A 15,093-nucleotide genomic window follows, 5' to 3' on the forward strand; every position below is an offset into this window, starting at 1 on the left:
CAACTAACCAAAGGTAAAGTTAGAAAACTAATTTTAAGTTTTTAATAAGTTTTCCATGTAGCAATTCTCGGTACTGATATATTTGCTAAAATCGTAATATTGAGCAACTAAATAGCATTCTCTCTCTCTCTCTCTCTCTCTCTCTCTCTCTCTCTCTCTCTCTCTCTCTCTCTCTCTCTCTCTCTCTCTCTCTCTCTCTCTCTCTCTCAGCGACAGTCGCCTAGAGCCGGGTGAGCCAAGTGCCAGAAAGTGAGCTTTGAGTTTCGGGTGAAGTGGCCGTGACTCAATGCGCCTTTGTCGGTCTGCTGAACTTCCCGGAGCACCCGACCAGCCACCGCCTCCCGCCGCTGTCCGGGCGCCACCCATCACTGGAGGCTCCGCGCCGGCGGTGGTGAACTTCGGATGGATGTACTTTCCTGATCCTTCGGAAATGTGGGAAGATGAGGTGTGCGCGCGCGAGCGAACCAGAGAGAGAGAGAGAGAGAGAGAGAGAGAGAGAGAGAGAGAGAGAGAGAGAGAGAGAGAGAGAGAGAGAGAGAGAGAGAGAGCAAGAGAGAGAGCGAGAAAGCGAGAGAAAGCGAGAGAGAGAGAGAGCGAGAGAGAACGAGAGAGAGAGAGAGAGAGAGAGAGAGAGAGAGAGAGAGAGAGAGAGAGAGAGAGAGAGAGAGAGAGAGAGAGAGAGCAAGAGAGAGCGAGAGAGAGAGAGAGAGAGAGAGCGAGAGCGAGAGAGAGAGAGAGAGAGAGAGAGAGAGAGAGAGAGAGAGAGAGAGAGTAAAAAAACAGGCCACGACAGACCTTGCGGTCCTCACGAGGTGACCTGACCTAGATGATGATGACTAAGATGATGGCAGAAGAAAAGGACAGGAAAGCTGAAGGCTCTCTCTCCACTCTCCACTCCCTCCGGCATTAGCCGTACAGGAAAACAGGTGGGAAAGAAATACTTTACGGGGTTAGAGAAGAAAAACCCGAAGGAAATTTTATAAGAAAGAAAATGGATGAAATGAGGTGCCCCCATTTCCTGAGGGCAAGGAAGTTAATCACTAACAAGCAAACGCTGTTACCCGCGGATTGCAGGCAAAATATTTATCAAGTGGCGTTTAAAAGTCTCTACGGTGTTGCAGTCTAACACGTTTCGAGGAAGCGCATTCCATAGATTTACTACTCGATGGAGTAGTAAATCTCACGAATTTTTATTCGTGAGAGTTGAAGGACTTTGCGTTTCCTCGCATGTAATTTGAAGAAATACTAACTGCAGTCAGTTATCAATGCCTCTGATGATTTTAAACATGCCTCTCAGTCTTCTTTGTGTTAATGGGAATAGATTTAATTCTTTAAGACGCTCTTCATATGATTTGTGTCTTAGGCTTGATATCATTTTGTTACGCTACGTTAAACTCTTTCTAATTTATCAATGTCTTTCTGGTAATAAGGACACCATGCTTGAAAGCAATATTCCAAAAGGGGACGGACTAAAGAGTTATACAAAGTAAGGATTGTATTCTTAGATTTATATTCAAAAGATCTGCCAAGTAAGCCAATTACTTTATTCACTTTCTTTACGACTCCTGAACATTTTTGGCTAGGTTTTAAGCTACTCAATACTGTCACTCCTAAATCAATTTTGTCAACACTTTCAAGTTGAGTACTATTTGAAATGTACTTTGCTTTCTCGTTTCTATACCCTATGTGAAGCACTTTCATTTATCTGCATAAAAACTCATTTGCCAGGTTTGCCCCCACTCTGTCTGTCTGTCCAAATTTTTCTGCATTTTAATTACTTATTTGTTAGAGACTACGGAATTCACTATTTTGGTGTCATCAACAAAGTTCGATGTTATATTGGTAACACCCTCATCTATGTCGTTAATATAAATAAGGAAGAGAACAGGTCCTAACACTGATCTCTGTGGCACCCAGCTGGTTACGTTAGTCCACTTGGATGCTTTTCCATTTATTACTGCTCTTTGTTTACAGATGTTTATCCAGTTTTCAACCCATGACAACACGTCGCCTTGGATACCGGGTGATTTTAGTTTAATCAGTAAACGTTTGTGGGGAACTTTGTCAAAGGCCTTTCGAAAATCAAGATATATTATATCTACCGCTTTACTCTCGTCATCCTGGTTCAGAATATCATAGAAGAAGTCTAAGAGGTTCGTCAAACAAGAGCGTTTGTTGCGGAAGCCGTGTTGAGTATTTTTAAGTTAGTTGTTTTCTTCTAAGTTATTAACGAGTTCATTTCTTATTAGTGTTTCAAGCATTTTGCATACGACTGAGGTTAAGCTAATTGAGCGGTAAACACATGGTAAAGATATACTGCCTTTTTTGAAGATCGGAGTTACGTTAGCGAGCTTCCATTCATCAGACGCTGTACCGGACTGCACGGATTTAGTGAACAATACGGTTAGTGATTTAACTAATTCGGATTTCGCTTCTTTTAAGAGCGGGGTGAGATCGTGTCAGGTCCGGGTGACTTGCTTACTTTAAGTTTATCGATGCATTTTAATACGTCACCCTGTTATATTGATGCTGCTTAGGGCGTCGTTGTTATTAATTTGGACTGCTGGCGGGGCAGGGATGTCGCTGAGGTCTTTTATTGTAAATACTGAGGTAAAGAAAGTGTTTAGAATGTTACTAATTTGTTCCTCGTCTTTGGTGTAATCTTCATTTACGTCAATTATGGGTCCAGTAGTTGAATTAATCACTCTCTTTTGCCTGACAAAGCTATAAAATCCCTTCGGGTTCGTTTTACTCTGCTTCGGACTATGTAATTCGGTGAACCTTTTGCTGTGTTTGATTAGCCCTCTTTGCTTTACGTCTTAACGAATTTATTGTGTTCTTTGTTATTACTGGAAGATTTTAATCTGTTATGGGCATTCCTTTTGGCGAGAGAGAGAGAGAGAGAGAGAGAGAGAGAGAGAGAGAGAGAGAGAGAGAGAGAGAGAGAGAGGAAAAGAGAGAGGAAGAGAGGAAAAGAGAGAGAGGAAGAGAGAGGAAAAGAGAGAGAAATAGAGGAAAAGAGAGAAAGAGAAAGAGAAGGAGAGAGAGAGAGAGAGAGAGAGAGAGAGAGGAGAGAGAGAGAGAGAGAGAGAGAGAGAGAGAGAGAGAGAGAGAGAGAGAGAGAGAACGTAGTTGTGCAGTGAGGAGTGGTCAAAGGGACGTTCAGCCAAGGGGAGCGTGACAGGATATGCTGGACTATATTGAATTATGTGAGTTTCAAGCTCGGGTTGTGTTACGGATTATAAGAATTAGTATAATACGGTAACTTACAAATACGACTTTTGTAAGGGATGGGAGTCAATTTACCAAACATTTTTAAAACAGGACGAATTCGTAACCCAATCAACGGATGTGGGCATCGTCCAATGGCAGTGTAGCCTTGCCCGTGTGTCCCTAAAAAGCAACAATTGCTAGCACAAAGTACGTGACCTTGAGTAGATCAGTTTATCAGCTTGCGTAAGGAACTCAATGGTGACCATTCCCGATGCAACCATTGAGCAGTCCAGCCTTATCAGTGAGATCACAATGAGGAAGGCACCCTGCAGCGCACGACACCCTGACCTGTGCGTACGAGTATGTCATTTGTGAACCATTCAGCACGGCACATCAACTCTCGTGTGTTCTCTGCCAGGGAGAGGAGAGCCTGAACTTGTTTGTCGAGAAACTAGACAAAAGATTCGCCCCCGGGTGGGCTCGAACCACCAACCTTTCGGTTAACAGCCGAACGCGCTAACCGATTGTGCCACGGAGGCTTACGTGTAAATATGAACACGTTTATTTTATTCTCGCCTGTGAGGGAATACGTAATCATTTCCCTGTCAAGGAATCTTCCTTCAAATCACTTACTGCCCTAAAAGTACTATCTTATGTAAGGGGCTGGCCTAAATTCAACCATATATCAAATAAATATATACAGCTTATAAAATCGGGTGATAATAAACGTTTCAATATTTTAATGTTTTAAAACTTATTAGACAATTATTTTTTACGGTAATCTACAAGAGAGTTTTGTAAACAAGGAGAGAGAGAATGAGCCTTCTATTCTCTTCTTTTCTGCCCTTCCAAGCATTTTTTTTTTCCAGCGCTATGAACATTAACAAAGGAGGACTGTGCCAGTAAATGCATTAATAAACGAACTTTAATTCCTTTCCCATTTGGATGATGGATAAAAACCGTAAAATAATGACCGCATCAAGCTGTTGGATATCCTCCTAAATCACCTGTCACACTCATTCAGAAGCGCACCGATGCTTATAAATCTTCATAAACTTGCGCTCGTTAAGGAGTGAGTCACTGCTACGCAAAAATAATGTCAAAACTCCGACCTCTTCACCTCATCCATCACGCCCCATTTTTCTTTCTCTTTCTTTATATGTAACTCCCTTTTCTTTCAGTTTCTCGGTGCCGCGCCTCACGATTCCGTCACGGCGGCGCAATGAAGAAGTGGAGGAGAATATTCTGATGTGCGGTTTGATGAGGAGGATTGCAAGAGAGGGCACTGCGAAGAGGAATAGATGAATGGTGGTGGTAAGAGAAATATAGGGAATTAAGAAGAAGAATGAATGAATGGTGGTAAAAAGAAAAATGTGAGGTATTATGAAGAGAAATATGTGAAGGATGATAAAGAGAAAAATGGGAGTTATCAAGAGGAACACGTGAATGATAATAGAGAGAGAAACATGGAGAGTAATAGAAGAAGAATAAAGAGTAGCGAATGAATGATGAAGAGTAGAAATAAGGGCAATAACGAAGAAAACTTTAAAATGTAGAAGATAAACCTCGTAAATTATGAATACGAGTATATGAATAATCTGAAAAACAAAAACACGGGGAGTAATGGATGACGGCAGATATAACTAAATAAATACATACAAGAAGAAAAAAATATATAAATACATTAATGAAATAATAATACATGAAAACCAATAAAACGAAATCATTAGAAAATACACACGTGAACAATATTATCGAACAAAAATACAAATCCAGAGCTTATACATATGAAGGCGAACAAAAGGAACATTTGAATTTCGCGGGCAGAGATTCGCTAGCTAGTTGACACGAGTGCTTCGTTGGCGTGTATTTTAGCAACTGGACAGGAAGATAGATAGCTTTGCCGTGTGGGCGGTAGGAGGCAAGCTGTGAGTCTTGTGGTGGATCTTGCAAGGTGTTACCATGTGTGTTACTCAAAGTGTGCTAAATTTCGAATGATATGGAAGTAAGTAGTTATGTATGTAGCTGTGTTATGGATGAGTTTTTAGGGAGCAAGCGCACACACAAGGAAAAACATTCAAGTATCTATACGTTTCTGAAATTAAAACCTGTTTCACTCACACTCTTGCTGAGCTATCACATCACTGAAACTGGAGAGAGAGAGAGAGAGAGAGAGAGAGAGAGAGAGAGAGAGAGAGAGAGAGAGAGAGAGAGAGAGAGAGAGAGAGAGACAAAAAAAGTAAACATACAAACTAAATTATTACTGCCCCAAATTTCAGTAAACTCATACACAAATACACAATCCGTCCACCAACACTGATACTTGTACTCTGCTTCCTGTATCACGCCCGTGTTGATCGTATTTGTACCGTTACCTTCTTAATTTGATTCCATACTTTTCAATTACTTTTTAATATGAATGGTATCGAACTGTTGACTATCAAATAACACGGAACAAGTGGCGTGTGTCGGTATTAACCTGTGTATACATGCCAGAGAGAGAGAGAGAGAGAGAGAGAGAGAGAGAGAGAGAGAGAGAGAGAGAGAGAGAGAGAGAGAGAGAGAGAGAGAGAGAGAGAGAGAGAGAGAGAGTAAATGAAAGATTGTAATTATATTTTCTTCATTTTCACTTATTATTAGTAGGAAAATAAATAGAAAAAGTGAATGAATGAGTGACTGAGTAAGTGATTATATCGTACATTATACATAACCTCTCTCTTTTTCTCTCTCTCTCTCTCTCTCCCTTCCTCAATCTCTCTCTCTCCTCCTATCCTCTTTCCCCATCAATTTTCTAGACCATCTCTAACACATCCATCCAATTAATTCCCTTCAGTACTTTAACTCAAAGACGCAAAGATAAATAGCCAGCAATCTCCCAGTTAGGATGGTACCTCACCTGAAGACAACCTGAACCTGACCATAGATATGAGAGTGTACCCCAAAGTTTCTGCAGAGGAGGGTTAAACAAGGACGCTAAGATTTTTTTTTTTTTCCTTATCAAGTTGAGTACGAACGCCACAACTTGTTATACGCTTTTGTTTGCTGCTCAAAAGTGACAACATAGGATGGTTGTGTTTTCCCTTCGTGGCTATTACTCAGGGAGACATGAAATGAGGTACATCTGAAGAGTGCAGTTTTAAAAGTGTTAGTGTCTTGTCTCGACCACTTTTACAAGAACGTTTTAAAAGGAATTTGGTTTTCAAGAGTATTTTCAAGATTCTAGTGACAGTGTTGGATGGAAAAAGAGCCAGACCAGAGATACAAAGTAAAAGGTGCATGGAAAAAAATCACGCTATATTTTCACATCCCCAACAAAAGGTAAAATAGAAAACATTTCTATAAAGGAAGACAATTTTTTGTTTTGATAATTGTCTAAATGTTCACAGCATGACACTAGGAGCAGGATTCCATTTCATTCTGGTTTCTTGTTTTTTTTTTGTTTTTTTTTTTCGTCCACGAAAAAAGAAAAGTCTTCTTATTGTCTCATGCCTTCAATACAAGGAAACTTTAAGAACTTATTCACAGTACTTGTCCTCTACCACCATCTCAATACAAGGAAACTTTAAGAACTTATTCACAGTACTTGTCCTCTACCACCATCTCAATACAAGGAAACTTTAAGAACTTATTCACAGTACTTGTCCTCTACCACCATCTCCAGCGCAGAGCCACTACTGGACCAGCCAATGGCGAAGGAATGCCTTTACTTAAATGTGACATGCAACCACTCCAGGAACTGCAATATTACGGAATCTACTATTTCAAGAACATGAAGGATTTTTTTATTTTTTTATTATTATTATTTTGCGAAGAGTAAAAAATTTAAGTGAGTACCACGCAACATACCTAAGAGTTTCATGATACAAAATTCTTCGAAAAGAAAATTGTCAGAAATGTTTTGACTCGCAAGCAGGGCACTTCCAAAGCCAGCTCATCAGTCTTCAATAAAATATGTAGCAACAGTCTCGATACTTTTTTTGAACTCGCGAATGTCGAATTTCACAGACATAATAAAAATTCTTTGCAACTTAGTTATTTCATTTATTTATTTATTTATTTATTTTTACTTTTACCTTCTACGTTTGCATCCAGTCAGAATGGAACCAGTCATAACGGGTTAAAGCTTGACGACTGTATTTAAGAAAAAAGGTAGGAAAAAAATAGTTTCACAAATAGAGTGGCAGAAGACATGAGTAGACATAGTAATCATGTTACTAGCGGCGATTCAATAAGGAGCCATAAAACATTAAATAAACTTATGATGAAAATAAATGAAGGGTATAAATATGTATGTATGTTTTTTTTTGTTTTTTTAAGGAACTGGTACGTGTAGGCCTGCTGGCTTCTTGCAGCTTCTCTTGTGTCCTTACGTACTTATGTTATTATGTTTTGCGGTGCACACAATCAGAAAGGCAAGGTCTAATATGAACGACTAATATGAACGACCGCTACAATAACACATTTTTTTTTTTTCCATTTTCCTTAACTTATGTAAGGATATAAAACCACATGAAATAAGATAAAAAAAAAAAAAGTAAATAATGTCCAGCAAAGGATTTAATATTTTGTATAACGAAACACAGAAAAGAGAAAAGAAACAACAAAATTCAATAGCGTCCCTCAAACAGACTTCACAAACGCTCGCAGGGTCTTTGTCTGGCTTGTCTCCCCCAGTGTGGGCCGCGACTAATGCAGCTCCGGGAAAGGAAATACTGATTAATTCTCCTACACATCGATACCAGTCCTCAATTCCTGCCAAAAGCACGCACAGCGCCCGACGAGATACGCATTTGTCATCAGCTCGCAATACTCGCGCGATGCTAGTCTTGCACCAGTGGGAAGTTAATATGTTTAGGTTCCCTGCTGAGCCTTTGTTCCTCACTCCGCGAAAACAGACTTGGAAACTACATTAGCGAACACACGCCTATACACTCATCAAAATTACTTACTTATGATTATAAATCTTAAATATAAAATAATGACTAAGTTATTGCACCCTTGGTAATGGTAAACTCTGGAAATATTTGCTTTTTTTTTTCTTTTTTTATACTTCTTATAGCATGAGTCGTTAAAAAGAAGTAAATATCAAGACCTCTTGAAACTAAATTAATGGACTCTTTTTTTTTTCCTTTATTCTTTCCTGTTACCTTAGTGAGCAGTCTTATGAGAGGACTTTTTTTCCCTTTCCTTTCTCATTTTTACTCTCTTCTGTGTCTTTACTTAAAATCATAACGTGAAAAATCGTTATGAGTTTCCACATATGCATCACTACGCCCTGCATCCGTGGAGTGTGCAGTTTAATTCTAACATTAAGTTAGAAATGAACAGAGAAGTAGAGCACTGTGTGTGTGTGTGTGGGTGTGGTGGTGTGCGCAAATACCCGATGTTTGTTTGCCATTCTTCGGCAGATTCCAAAAGACCGAGAGTCCAACCAACTGTGTGTAGGTTGTAAGTTATTGACACCAGGGGAAGAGGAACCTGTGTACTGTAAAATGTATTCTCTCTCTCTCTCTCTCTCTCTCTCTCTCTCTCTCTCTCTCTCTCTCTCTCTCTCTCTCTCTCTCTCTCTCTCTCTCTAGTACACACACACACACACACACACACACACACATTTACCATACAGTGTTGCGCTACTAGTCTCCACTGTTCCGTCTACGTAAGCAATGATAAGATGTACCAAACCTCTCTCTTGTCTTCCGTACTTCCCATGCGTCTATTACAACATGCAGGTGACGTAATAAGCCCAAAGTTCTCACCTCAACTCACCACGTTGCTGTGGAAACGAAGCAAGTAGTAGTAACGTCAAAATAATCACAATACGTAACCTTTAAAAAATCAGTATATTTTTTCCTTGCACTCTTTTTCTTTCTTTTCTCTTACTTATAATAATCTCCTTCCTTTCAATCCTCCTCCTCCTCCTCCTCCTCCTTTATCTCTTTTTTTTTTTCCTCTTGTCCTAATCTCCCTCCTCTCTCTCTCCTGTTTCTTCTCCTGTTCCTTCATCTTTCTTTCTTTCTTTCCTCCTACTTACCCTTATCTGCCTCCTCTTTCTTCTCCTCCTATTTCCTTATCTCTTTCTTTCCTCCTGTTTACCCTAATCTTCCTTCTCCTCCTTTTTTTTTTCCTTTATCTCCTTTCTCTTACTTATTCTAATCTCCCTCCTTTCCATCCTCTTCCTCCTCCTCCTCCTCCTCCTCTTTCTCTTCGTCCCTCCCTCTCCCTCATCTCTCTCCTCCAGATGTCACTTTAGGCACAATTTTCTTATCTTTCCTGCTCATTTGTGTCACCTGGCCATCGTCTCGGCCGACACCTGTAGGAAGAAGAGGAAGAGGAAGAGGAAGAGGGAGGAGGCGCATCTGGCCACTACGAGCGTTGACGCAGCCTCCGCCATACTAAGAAGGAGGAAAACAAAAGAAGTAAAAGACAGAAGATTCACAAAATTTAAACTAAAACTCGGATTATTTTTACCTGTTGTTATTCGTTCAGATGTTTGCGTCCTGTTGTCTCTGTGGTGCATTTCCCCTGTGTTTATTATTCTTTTGTTATTTTTTTAATTGATATTCATGTTGGAGCGATTAATGTGACGGGAAAATTAGTATTTGTTTGAGTGAGAGAGACAAAAAGAAGGAAATGACAGGAAAGACACAGGAAATGAGGAAATCAACAAACAGGAAGAAAATAAATAGAAAACTAACTCTAGAATCCTGAGAGAGAGAGAGAGAGAGAGAGAGAGAGAGAGAGAGAGAGAGAGAGAGAGAGAGAGAGAGAGAGAGAGAGAGAGAGAGAGAGAGAGAGAGCAATGCACAACAGTAAAGAACAGCCAGAAGTCATTCAGTCAATTCTCGTTCCTTCAGTAAACTAAATCTCAGAAACCACCACCAACAACAACAAAAGAACAACAAAAGAACAACAACAACAACCCAGAGAGAGAGAGAGAGAGAGAGAGAGAGGCACAACTTCTCGCCCTCCCTTCTCCCCAGCGCAGTCCCCTCCTTCTCTCCCTCCCCCTGGCCCTCCCTGAACCCTCCACCCGGCAACACAAACACGGCACACGTTCTATAAACAAAACGTGCACCTCAACTGCTTTAGTGTGCCGCCACCACCCTGCCTGACTTCTGACGCTACCTGATGCTGTTGCTGCTGCTGTTGTAAATTTTACCCCACCAACAACACCAGTAACAACAACAACTACTACTGCTGCTACTATTCCTGCTACTGCTATTATTACTGAGTACTAACATCAGCTGCAAAAGACAGGAGGGTATGAAGTGGTATAGGGGTTATAACAAGGGAGATGTAAGCAAAATTCTTAGGATCAGCAACCAAGGTAGAACAAGAAATAACGGGTTCAAGCTTGAAAAATTTAGGTTTAGGAAGGAGATAGGAAAAAATTGGTTCTCAAATAGAGTGGTAGATGAGTGGAACGGACTCAGTAATCATGTAGTTAGTGCCAGGACACTAGAGAGCTTTAAGAGAAGATTAGACAAGTTTATGGATGGGGATAACAGATGGAAATAGGTAGGAGTGTTTCATACAGGGACTGCCACGTGTAAGCCTGGTCGCTTCTTGCAGCTTCCCTTATTTCTTATGTTCTTATGTTCTTATGTATGCATAGGTAGATTCTCGACATATGCATTTCCCTTCCTTCTTTCCTCCCTTCCTTTCTTTCTTTCCTTCCTTCCTTCCTTTCTTCCTTGCTTCCTTCCTTCCTTCCTTCCCTTACTTGCTTGCTTATTTTCTGCCCAATAAAACTGTGGCAGAGAAGAAGGAAGGAAGGAAAAAGGAAGGATAGGAAGGGAAAAGAAAAGGAGGAAGAAAAAGGAAAGGGTGGCAAGAAGCAAGAAAAGACAGAATAAAGGAAGAAATATCAGAAAGAAGGATAAAATGAGGATCTGGAGGAAAAGGTCGAGAACAGGCGATGCTAAGGACGAGAAGAGAAGTGAAAAGGATAAAATAACAGGAATGAAGAGTTTGGGTACACAGATTATGGATGAATGACTAATTTAAAATACCACAACAATATAATTATAATGCCAACGATGCAGAAATAAAGGAACAAGTCAATATGAGAGAAGAGATACCGAGATAACAAAAAGGGAGAAGATGGGGAGACTGGGAAGCCAACAAGAGAAAGACCAGAATTATATATAGAGGTGTATACAGCTAAGTGAAAACCAGAGGATATATTGCAAGAAAATAAACCAACTTTGAATCTTTAAACATATGTAACTTATGAAATTCAATATGGGAAGAGATGGGGTGAAAGGGAAGCCAACAGGAGAAACATCAAACTTGCAAGATGTGCATACAGTTAAGTAAAAACCAGATAATATACTACAAGAAAAAGAGCTAACTTCGAATCTTTAAGCTTATGTAAACTTCCGAAATCCAGAAACCTGCACTACTCATATACCATCGGAAAACTAGTCTCTTCAGTAACTATGAATATGAGTTATACAAGATAGCTTCACAATGTAGGACATTATTCCCTTGTTAAACGAAAAGTACATGCATTGCAGATTATATAAATTAAATAAGTGGATTGTTGTGGTAAGAAAACACAGGGTGAAGCAAATCTTTATTTCTCAGCGTTTCGACGGCGAGTCTTATAGAGAGGAAGAGCTACTGTCGAAACGAAAAAGAAAGAGAGATCTCCTACTCTATCCAGTGTTTTCTCACCGCCACAATCCACTTAGAATGCAAAGTATGCGTCTGGTTTTCGGTTATCATCGTATTATCAAGTAAACCTTTCCTCTTCCATTTATAAATTCCGAGTAACAATCGCCATTACGAATTTCTGCATAAGTGCCTTTATTTCTCTTATTATTGGAAAGTACATTCATATTGCTCTTTATTGTGTATCACGTTCAAGTTAGTACCACAGTAACAAGCAAACCTCTTTCCTTACAGTAACTATCAATAATATGGAAACAACGATCACCGCTCAGTTTCTAAAAAGTGCAACAAGTTTCGATACGACATCAGCATGTGCTATGTGATGGCAACGAAAACTTTCCTTGCATTAGTTTTCAGTACAACAAGAATGAGTTTCCTTGTTCAAGATATGATTGTGACTTAAATTTATTATTATTATTATTATTATTGTTATTATTATTATTATTATTATTATTATTATATTGTTATCATTATCAGTTAAATTTTATTCACTCACTCCCACATTCTTATCATGTTTTCCTACAAGTAGTAATAAAAATAAATGAAAAATCATATTTGCAACTGTCTCACTGAAGGACTCGACCCTAATCATATTTACATTCTCTCTCTCTCTCTCTCTCTCTCTCTCTCTCTCTCTCTCTCTCTCTCTCTCTCTCTCTCTCTCTCTCTCTCTCTCTCTCTCTCTCTCCAGAATACACACGGAGGCACAAGTCACATCGAAAGGTGAAAGTTGCTGAAAATTAAATCTCAATTCACAGTGTCACCTTATAGAATTGAGGAGAGGTGAAGACTCTCTCTCTCTCTCTCTCTCTCTCTCTCTCTCTCTCTCTCTCTCTCTCTCTCTCTCTCTCTCTCTCTCTCTCTCTCTCTCTCTCTCTCTCTCTCTCTCTCTCTCTCTCTCTCTCTCTCTCTCTCTCTCTCTCTCTCTCTCTCTCTCTCTCTCTCTCTCTCTCTCTCTCACTTGCTAACGACTACTCCTGTAACTCTTGTACTCGTCGCTTTCTTTCTGACTTTCCTCTCTCTGCAAATGAAGTTACAAACACGCCGTCTAGAATTAATGAAGGTGACGCCGAAACGCTACTCGTACTCTGCTCTTGACATGAGTAGGGAGCAAAGAAATAGCAAGAGAAATTCACACTTTCCTCCTCACAAATGATCAAATGACTGGAATAGCAACATATTTCCTCTTTTCTGTAGACTATTAATAGAAGTTTACGTACAGTCTGATGTCTTGCTGTTTAATATGTATGTTACTTTAATCATTTTACTAGCATGGTTTCTCCTCAAGCTAGGGAAAATGTTGTGTTGCTCCTTCAGGTTATTATTGTACTTTCAAGATACCACTGTCAAGAAGAGGAAGAGGAGGAGTTGGGGAGCTCAGCCTTTTTGTGCCTGTACTTACTCAAATAAAATACCAAATGTCACATTGTCATTGCCACTTAGTGAGTTAATACCACTTCTTTTCAGACCTTCTGTACTTATCCTAACTTTTATGAATTCATATGTGAAACTATTATTGATATGAATCTAAAAACAATAATTAGTTGGAATGACATGCAGTAATGGATATGACGAGTATACTAAAGCCAAACAGAGTGAATTTAATGAATATTACTTGTAACAACATAAGGGAAACTGCATGAGGTTATCGAGCCTTGTGTGGCAATCCCTTTATAAAATATAAGCATCTACGTGTATCCATACATTTCTGTTTTTTATAGCCTCCAATGAGGTCGGCACCAATGAGGTCAGATAAACATGCGTGATGGCTCAATGATGAAGAGCTGTAAGGAAATGACGTCAAAGAGTGCCACTGAGAGCCACCTGCTGCAGGAAGGGATGGAGGTAGGTGAGATATCAGTGCATTAAAATATTCACGCGCCCCTTGTCCAAAAGCACAGCTGGTTGGCGGAGACAGGGAGGGTAATTGGAAGAAAGCAGTAATTGGATCATTCGCCAAAATCAAGGAAGGTCCCTGCGAGGGAAAACAAATCTCCTAAATGAAGAAATGCCGAATGCAGATTATAAGGGAAGTTAATGGCAAATTCGCAAAAATTACAAGGCATACGTCTTACCAGATGACGCTGTTTTGAGATGATTTACTGAAGTATTCACTTGCTCCACTCGACTGGCTGTATTTACCAAGCTGTACTGAACTGCCTGTGTTGACCTACTTAAATTTTCTTGTATACAGATGAGTTTGTCTTTCTGAAATTGTAGAATTTACTGAGGTGTATTAATCTATTTGTATTTACCTAGTTACAGTTTCCGCAAATACGTAGTTATTCTATTCATGTAATTGCAATTGTCTATTAGTAGCTGTATTAGTCTAGTTGTATTCATTAAGTTTTCTAGTCATAAATACGCATTGTTCGCTCCATTACAGCGAGTCTTACCATGGTTCAGTATCTGCTTTTATTTAAAGCTGCTGTCGCTGTTGTTGTTGTTGTTGATGTTGTTGTTGTTGTTGTTGTTGTTGAAATAGCAATAATAACAACAACAACAACAACAACAATAAAAGCAGGAAGTCGGGCGAAGACAATTATCCCCAACTAACACACTCCCTTCCAGGAGACGCCTGAAGTGATTTTCCACGGAACCTAATGTATCCTGGAACCCGGAGAGAGAGAGAGAGAGAGAGAGAGAGAGAGAGAGGAGAGAGAGAGAGAGAGAGAGAGAGAGAGAGAGAGAGAGAGAGAGAGAGAGAGAGAGACGAATACATTTTCTCATGAATCTAAGGCTGAATTATAAGAGAAGTTATCAAAGTAAAAACAGCAACAACCATGTCCACCACCACCACAACTACAATCACCACTAACAGCAACAACAACATCATGATAGGAAAATATCAACTCCTTATTTTCCTAAGACAATTAATTCCTCTATTTAATCTTAGGTTGACTCACGGCCTACATTAACATTAATACCACCTACATCTTACTTACAATGCCCGTAACTTAAATGGTAAACTCGTACTAGCTTACTTAAGATAAACCTAGAACCCTTGAAAAGAGAGATAGAGAAGGAAGTGACAAAATGCGAGGCGAAAGACGAATGTGATAATGATGATGAGAGAGAGAGAGAGAGAGAGAGAGAGAGAGAGAGAGAGAGAGAGAGAGAGAGAGAGAGAACAAGAAAAAGATGAATTAAAGCAAGAACAAGAAGAAAGGAAAACGCGAACTATAACAAGAAATACAAGATGTT

General features: G+C 39.6%; 1 protein-coding gene and 1 non-coding gene across 8 annotated transcripts in view; both read right to left on the reverse strand.

Moving 5' to 3' along the window:
• LOC135097264 (uncharacterized) overlaps nucleotides 1-15,093 on the reverse strand; it is a 177,251-nt gene that overhangs the window by 122,114 nt on the left and 40,044 nt on the right. Inside the window, exon 3 of one of the 7 annotated variants that reach the window (XR_010265557.1) lies at nucleotides 6,815-6,949. The exons of 5 other annotated variants lie outside the window; for them this stretch is intronic. The gene's annotated coding sequence lies outside the window, so the exon portion shown is untranslated. Of the gene's footprint in view, nucleotides 1-6,814; nucleotides 6,950-13,971; nucleotides 14,098-15,093 lie in introns of those variants that run through there. One more of the 7 variants, XR_010265560.1, reaches the window with a different exon arrangement.
• Nucleotides 3,679-3,752, reverse strand: Trnan-guu (transfer RNA asparagine (anticodon GUU)). Its single transcript has one exon. It is a non-coding gene; the product is annotated as a tRNA-Asn (tRNA).

The sequence above is a fragment of the Scylla paramamosain genome, chromosome 4, assembly GCF_035594125.1.
Source record: "Scylla paramamosain isolate STU-SP2022 chromosome 4, ASM3559412v1, whole genome shotgun sequence".
NCBI classification, from domain to species: Eukaryota; Metazoa; Arthropoda; class Malacostraca; order Decapoda; family Portunidae; genus Scylla; species Scylla paramamosain.